The sequence below is a fragment of the Mustela nivalis genome, assembly GCF_964662115.1.
Source record: "Mustela nivalis genome assembly, chromosome: X".
Taxonomy (NCBI): Eukaryota; Metazoa; Chordata; class Mammalia; order Carnivora; family Mustelidae; genus Mustela; species Mustela nivalis.
In genome coordinates this window covers 64015390-64023095 of record NC_139040.1, presented here as the reverse complement: position 1 = coordinate 64023095, position 7706 = coordinate 64015390, and the positions used below count along the sequence as shown (strand labels likewise).

Below are 7706 nucleotides of genomic sequence, written 5' to 3'. Positions count from 1 at the left end.
TGTAAATTTTACTATTAGGTGACGGGGTGTGGGCCTATTCTTATTGATTTTGCTGGGCATTCTCTGAACCTCCTGAATTTTGATGCTCGTTCCCTTTGCCATATTGGGGAAATGCTCCCCAATAATTCTCTCCAGTATACCTTCTGCTCCCCTCTCTCTTTCTTCTTCTTCTGGAATCCCAATTATTCTAATGTTGTTTCGTCTTATGGTGTCACTTATCTCTCGATTTCTCCCCTCGTGGTCCAGTAGCTGTTTGTCCCTCTTTTGCTCAGCTTCTTTATTCTCTGTCATTTGGTCTTCTATATCACTAATTCTTTCTTCTGCCTCATTTATCCTAGCAGTGAGAGCCTCCATTTTTGATTGCACCTCATTAATAGCTTTTTTGATTTCAACTTGGTTAGATTTTAATTCTTTTATTTCTCCAGAAAGGGCTTTTATATCTCCCGAGAGGGTTTCTCTAATTTCTTCTATGCCTTTTTCGAGCCCGGCTAGAACCTTGAGAATTGTCATTCTGAACTCTAGATCTGACATATTACCAATGTCTGTATTGATTAGGTCCCTAGGCTTCGGTACTGCCTCTTGTTCTTTTTTTTGTGTTGAATTTTTCCGTCTTGTCATTTTGTCCAGATAAGAGTATATGAAGGAGCAAGTAAAATACTAAAAGGGTGGCAACAAACCCAGGAAAATATGCTTTAATCAAATTAGAAGAGATCCCAAATCGTGAGGGTGGAGAAAGGAGATAAAAAGAGGTTCAAAAAGGAAGAAATAAAAAAAGAAAAAAAAAGAAAAAAAGAAAAGAAAAGAATTTAAAAAGAAAACAAATAAGAAAAAAATATATATATATATATATTGGATAAACTAGTTAAAAAACGTTAAAAAAGAAAAAGGTAAAAGTTAAAAAAAATTACCAGAAGGCGAGAAAAAAAAAACAAAAAATGAAAAAGAAAAAAATTAAATTAACTGCAAGACTAAAAAAAAATCACAGGGAAAAAGCCATGAGTTCCGTGCTTTGCTTTCTCCTCCTCTGGAATTCTGCTGCTCTCCTTGGTATTGAAACCGCACTCCTTGGTAGGTGAACTTGGTCTCGGCTGGATTTCTTGTTGATCTTCTGGGGGAGGGGCCTGTTGTAGTGATTCTCAAGTGTCTTTGCCCCAGGTAGAATTGCCCCGCCCTTACCAGGGGCCGGGGTGAGTAATCCACTCGGGTTTGCTTTCAGGAGCTTTTGTTCCCTGAGCGCTTTCCGTAGAGTTCCAGAGGACGGGAATACAAATGGCGGCCTCCTGGTCTCCGGACCGGTGGAGCCGAGAGCCCAGGGCCCCACTCCTCAGTGCGCCCTCAGAGAACAGCGCCCAGTTACTCCCGTCTGCCTGACCTCCAGCTGAGCTCCGAGCTCACCGAGCCTGCGACCGGTTCAAGGTATCACCGAGCTGCAAGCTTACTGTCGGCTCTGTCTCTATAGCCGGCTTTCCCATTCCAATACCCGCAAGCTCTGCAATACTCCGACACCCCCAATCCTTCTGTGACCCTGCAGGACCTGAGGCCACGTTGACCCCGCGTGGGCTTCGCCCCGGTTTAGCCTCTGGAGCGATGTCCCTCAGCGGAACAGACTTTTAAAAGTCCTGATTTTGTGAGCTGTTGCTCTGCCGCTTGCCGGGAGCTGGCCCCTCCCCCCGGGGTCTATCTTCCCGTCGCTTTGGATTCACTTCTCCACCGGTCCTACCTTTCAGAAAGTGGTTGTTTTTCTGTTTCCAGAATTGCTGTTCTTCTTCTCTTCCATCTGCTGATGGATTTTCAGGTGTTTGCAATCTTTAGATAAGCTATCTAGCTGATCTCCTGCTAGCTGAAGTAGTCTCAGCCTTCTACTTCTCTACCATCTTGTCTCCTCCCTCTCAAATCAGTTGCTTTTCTATACACTAATTATATAACAGTAGAAAGAGAAATTAAGGAATTTATTCCATTTACAATAGCACCAGAAACCATAAGATACCTAGGAATAAACCTAACTGAAGAGGTAAACAATCTATACTCTACAAATTACAGGACACTTATGAAAGAAATTGAAAAAGAAACAAAAAGATGGAAATCTTTCCATGTTTATGGATCAGATAAACATTCTTAAACTGTCTATCCTACCCAGAGTACTATAATTTCAATGCTATCCCTATTAAAATGCCATTGGTTTTTTTCACAGAGTTGGATCAAACAATCCTAAAATTTGTATGGAACCAGAAGAGACCCCGAATCCCCAAAGGAATGTTGTATATGGTATTAGAAAGTGGTCCAGTTTCATCCTTTTGCTAATCAGTTTTCCAGTGTTTTGAAGAAACTTTTTCCCATTGCATGTGCTTGCCTCATTTCTTGAAGATGAATCCACCATGTAATTTTGGATTTATTTCTAGGCTTTCTGCTCTATCCCACTGATCTGTGTGTCTATTTTCGTACCAGTACCATACTTTTTTGATTACTACATATTTGTAGTATATTTTGAAATCTAAGATTGTAATACCTCCAGCTTTATTTTTCTTTCTCAAGATTGATTTGGCTATTTGAGGCCTTTAGTGATTCCATCAAATTTTAATATTTTTCTTCTAGTTTTGTGAAAAATGCTGTTGGCATTTTGATAGGGATTCCCTTTTTTCCCACCCAACAAGAAGCCATAACTTTATTAATGAGAGAAATAGTACAAATCTCAAACTAAACTTCAGTTTTTCTTTTGAAACACCAAAAGACACTCCTCAATTTCAAAGCTGTGATCACCAAGACAGCTTGGTACTGTCATAAAAACAGACACATAGATCAGTGGAGCAGAGTAGAGAACCCAAATATGAACCCTCCACTCTATGGTCAAATAATCTTCGACAAAAGTGACAGAAATATACAGTGGAAAAAAGACATGCTCTTCAATAAATGGTGCTGGGAAAACTGGACAGCAATATGTAGAAGAATGAAACTTTACAATTCTCTTACACCGTACACAAAGATAAACTCAAAATGGATAAAAGAAAACAAACAAACAAATAAATAAATAAATAAATAAATAAATAAATAATTTTTTAAAATGGATAAAAGACCTCAATGTGAGGCAGGAATCCATCAGAATCCTAGAGGAGAACATAGGCAGTAATCTTCGATACCAGCCACAGCAACTTCTTTCAAGATATGTCTCCAAAGGCAAAGGAAACAAAAGCGAAAATAAACTTTTGGGACTTCATCAAAATCAAAAGCTTCTGCACAGCAAAGGAAAGAGTCAACAAAACAAAGAGGCAACCCACAGAATGGGAGAAGATATTTGCAAATGACAGCACAGACAAAAGGTTGATATCCAGGATCTATAAAGAACTCCTCAAACTCAACATGCACAAAACAGACAATCATATCAAAAAATGGGCAGAAGACATGAACAGACACTTCTCCAATGAAGACATACAAATGGCTATCAGACACATGAAAAAATGTTCATCATCACTAGCCCTCAGAGAGATTCAAATTAAAACCACATTGAGATATCACCTTACACCAGTTAGAATGGCCAAAATTAGCAAGACAGGAAACAACATATGTTGGAGGGGATGTGGAGAAAGAGGAACCCTCTTCCACTGTTGGTGGGAATGCAAGTTGGTGCAGCCTCTTTGGAAAACAGTGTGGAGATTCCTCAAGAAATTAAAAATAGAGCTTCCCTATGACCCTGCAATTGCACTGCTGGGTATTTACCCCAAAGATACAGATGTCGTGAAAAGACATCTGTACCCCAACGTTTATAGCAGCAATGGCCACGGTCGCCAAACTGTGGAAAGAACCAAGATGCCCTTCAACGGATGAATGGATAAGGAAGATGTGGTCCATATACACTATGGAGTATTATGCCTCCATCAGAAAGGATGAATACCGAACTTTTGTAGCAAAAATGGATGGGTCTGGAAGAGATTATGCTGAGTGAAATAAGTCAAGCAGAGAGAGTCAATTATCAGATGGTAAACATTTTTAATTCCATAATAGCATTTACAATATCATTACCATTGTTTTTCAGGGGTTGAACTGCTTTTGTTCTTGACACATTTGCTTGTGACATGACCTATTCTATGTCCTTAACATAGACCTGTTTCATCAACCTCTTCCTCTTAACACTTCTCTTGTACACTTCTCTTGTACAATTGGAGTTTAAATTCAATTACCCAGTATATAGTACTTCATTAGTTTTAGATGTAGTGTTCAGTGATTCATCAGTTGCATATAACACCCAATGCTCATCACAACATGTGCCCTCCTTAATACCCATCACCATGATATCCCATTCCCCACCCACCTCCCCTTCTCTGACCCTCAGTTTGTTTTCCAGAGTAAAGAGTCTCTCATGGTTTGTCTCCCTCTCTGATTTCTTCCCCCTCAGTTTTCTCTCTCTTCTCTATGATACTCTGTCCTATTTCTTATATTCCACATATGAGTGAAACCATATGATAATTTTCTTTCTCTGTTTGACTTATTTTACTTAGCATAATCCCCTCCAGTTCCATCCATGTTGATGTAAATGCTAAGTATTCATCCTGCCTGATGGCTGAGTAATATTCCATTGTATATATGAACCATATGAATATCCATTCACCTTTTAAAGGACAACTCAGCTCCTTCCATAGTTTGGCTATTGTGGACATTGCTGCTATGAACATTGGGGAAACAGGTGCCTCTTTGTTTCACTAAATTTGTATCTTTGGGGTAAATATCCAGCACTGCAGTTGTTGAATTGTAGGGTGGCTCTATTTTTAACTTCCAGAAGAACCTCCATACTATTTTCCAGAGTGGCTGTACCAGCTTGCATTCCCACCAACTGTGTAAGAGTGTTTCCCTTTCTCCACATCCTGGTCAACATTTGTTGTTTCCTGTCTTGTTAATTTTCACCATTCTGACTGGTGTAATGTGGTTTTGATTTGTATTTCCCTGATGTAATGTAGAGCTTTTTTTCATGTGTCTCTTGGCCATTTGTATGTCTTCTTTATAGAAGTGTCTGTTCATGTATTCTGCCCTTTTCTTGACTGGGCTATTTGGGGTTTTGAGGGTGTTGAGTTTGAGAAGTTCTTTATAGATCTTGGATATCAGCCCTTTCTCTGATATGTTATTTTCAAATATCTTCTCTCATTCTATAGGTTGCCTTTTAGTTTTATGATTGTTTTCCTTTCCAGGCAGAAGTTTTTCATCTTGATGAAGTCCCAAGAGTTCATTTTTGCCTTTGGTTCCCTTGCTTTTAGAGATGTGTCTTGAAAGAAGTTGCTGTGGCTGAGGTCGAAGAGGTTACTGCCTGAGTTCTCCTTTAGGATTCTAATGGATTCCTGCCTCACATTTAGGTCTTTCTTCCATTTTGAGTTTATCTTTGTGTATAGTGTAAAAGAATGGTCCAGTTTCATTCTTCTGCATGTGGCTGTCCAATTTTCCCAGCGCCATTTGTTGAAGAGACTGTCTTTTTTCCACTGTATATTTTTTCCTGTTTTGTCGAAGATTATTTCCACATAGAGTTGAGGGTCCATATCTGGGCTCTCCATTCTATTCCATTGATATGTGTGTCTGTTTTTGTGCTTGTGCCATGATGTCTTGATGATTACAGCTTTGTAATATAGCTTGAATTCAGGAATTCTGATGCCCCCAGCTTTGGTTTTCTTTTTCAACATTCCCCTGGTCAATTGGGGTCTTTTCTGGTTCCATACAAATTTTAGGATTATTTGTTCCAGCTCTGTGAAAAATGCTAATGGTATTTTTTTTTTTTTTTTTTTTTTTTTTGCTGATGGTATTTTAATAAGGATTGCCTTGAATGTGTGAATTGCTCTGGGTAGCATAAACATTTTAACAATGTTTATTCTTCTAATCAATGAGCATGGAATATTTTTCCATCTCTGTGTCTTCCTCAATTTCTTTCATAAGTGTTCTGTAGTTTATAAAGTATAGATCCTTTACACCTTTGGTTAGGTGTATTCCTATGTATCTTATCATTTTTCGTGAAATTTTAAATGGATCAATTCCTTAATTTCTCTTTCTTTAGTGACATTGTTAGTGTATAGAAAAGAAGTAAAACACATTCAAAATGGCAAAGAAGTTCAAACTCTCACTCTTCAGAGACAACATGATACTTAATGTGGAAAACCCAAAAGACACCACCCCAAAACTGCTAGAACTCATACAGCAATTCAGCATCATGACAGGATACAAAATCAATGTGCAGAAATCAGTTGCATTTCTATAACTAATAATATGGCAGAAGAAAAAGTCTGTGTGTTTTCCTGAATGTTTGAGACAGTTTCACCTTGAACTTTGAATTTCTGAACAGCTGCTAGTTGTGTCTGCTGAAATAAATCCTCCATCTTGGCTTCCTCAAAAACTATGCAGGTATCAGAAGCTGGGCTCGTAAATATTGATGACGTGATGACAAAGAGGATAGTCCTAGATTTATACATAGTGACTCTCATAACCTGTTGAAGACCCAGTTTAGACATGCCTTCTATGCCTTCTTTTCATTCCAACTCTATTTTTGCTTTTCTGTCTGATTCTTCATCAATTTCCACTGATGTTGCCAGCTGGGGTTGTGTGGTTGCCTGTATGGAATCCTGTTTCTTGAGCTTTGGTACTGATTCATCACTGTCATATTCTCATCCAGACCCTGTCTCAGCCTGAAGCTGTGGCAACTCCTACTCTGTAGTAGGGATAGTTTCTGTGGCTTCACCATACATTTTGTGCAGAGAAGGTAGAACCAAGATGGCAGCAGAAAGAGAGGGACCTAATAGGGATTACATTGAATGTGTAGATTGCTTTGGGTAGTGTAGACATTTAATGATATTAATTCCTCTAATCCCCAAGCATGGAATATCTTTCCATTTGTTTGTGTCATCTTCAATTTCTTTCATCCATGTTTTATATAGATTTCAGATTACAGGTCTTTCACATTTTTGGTTTATTTCTAGGTATTTTATTCTTTAGGGGCAATTGTAAATAAAGTTGTTATCTTAATTTTTTTCTTTCTGCTACTTTGTTATTAGTGTATAGAAACACTGTGGATTTCTAGGTATTCATTTTGTATCTTGAACTTCACTGAATTCATTTATTCTAGTAATTTTTGTGGATTTCAGGATTTTCTATGTAAATGTAATATCATCTGCAAATGACAGTTTACCTTATTCTTTAATAATATAGGTGATTCGTTTCTTTTTCTTTTGTGATTGCTGTGGCTCGGACTTTCAGTACCATGTTGACTAAACCCTAGTGGAGTGGACATCTTTGTCTTGTTCCTGATATTAGAGGAAAATCTCTCAGTTTTTTTGCCATTGAACAGGATGTTAGCTGTGGGTTTTTCATATGTCCATGGCTTCTCTTAAGTCCTTAAGTTTTTTTCTAGCTCAGGATCTTCTGAATTCTGGACTTACTCTCTTCTACATTACCAACTTATCCTGTTCTAGTGATCATTCTTATCAGCATACAAGTTAAGAAAAAAACCAACACTCTCATGACCCCAATGCTACCTTTCTGCTACTGCCCCAATTCTCTGCTCTTTACCACAGAAATACTTGCTTAAACTATCATCTAGAGTCACTGTTTCCACTACCTTATCTCTGTTTCTAAACTCAACCCACTCCAGTTGGAATTAAAAGTTAAAATTTCACTGAAATTATTCTTTCCAAGGTCACCAAATGCCATCTACATTACTAATGGGGAGAAACTTCTTTGTCCTC

The 7706-nt window shown here is 38.3% G+C and overlaps 1 pseudogene across 1 annotated transcript; it reads right to left on the bottom strand.

Annotated features, from left to right (window-relative positions):
* Positions 1 to 6194: 6194 nt before the first annotated feature.
* LOC309855899 (nascent polypeptide-associated complex subunit alpha pseudogene) lies at positions 6195 to 6710 on the bottom strand (annotated as a pseudogene). Its single transcript has one exon. The product of its transcript is annotated as a nascent polypeptide-associated complex subunit alpha pseudogene (transcript).
* Between the last annotated feature and the right edge of the window lie 996 nt (positions 6711 to 7706).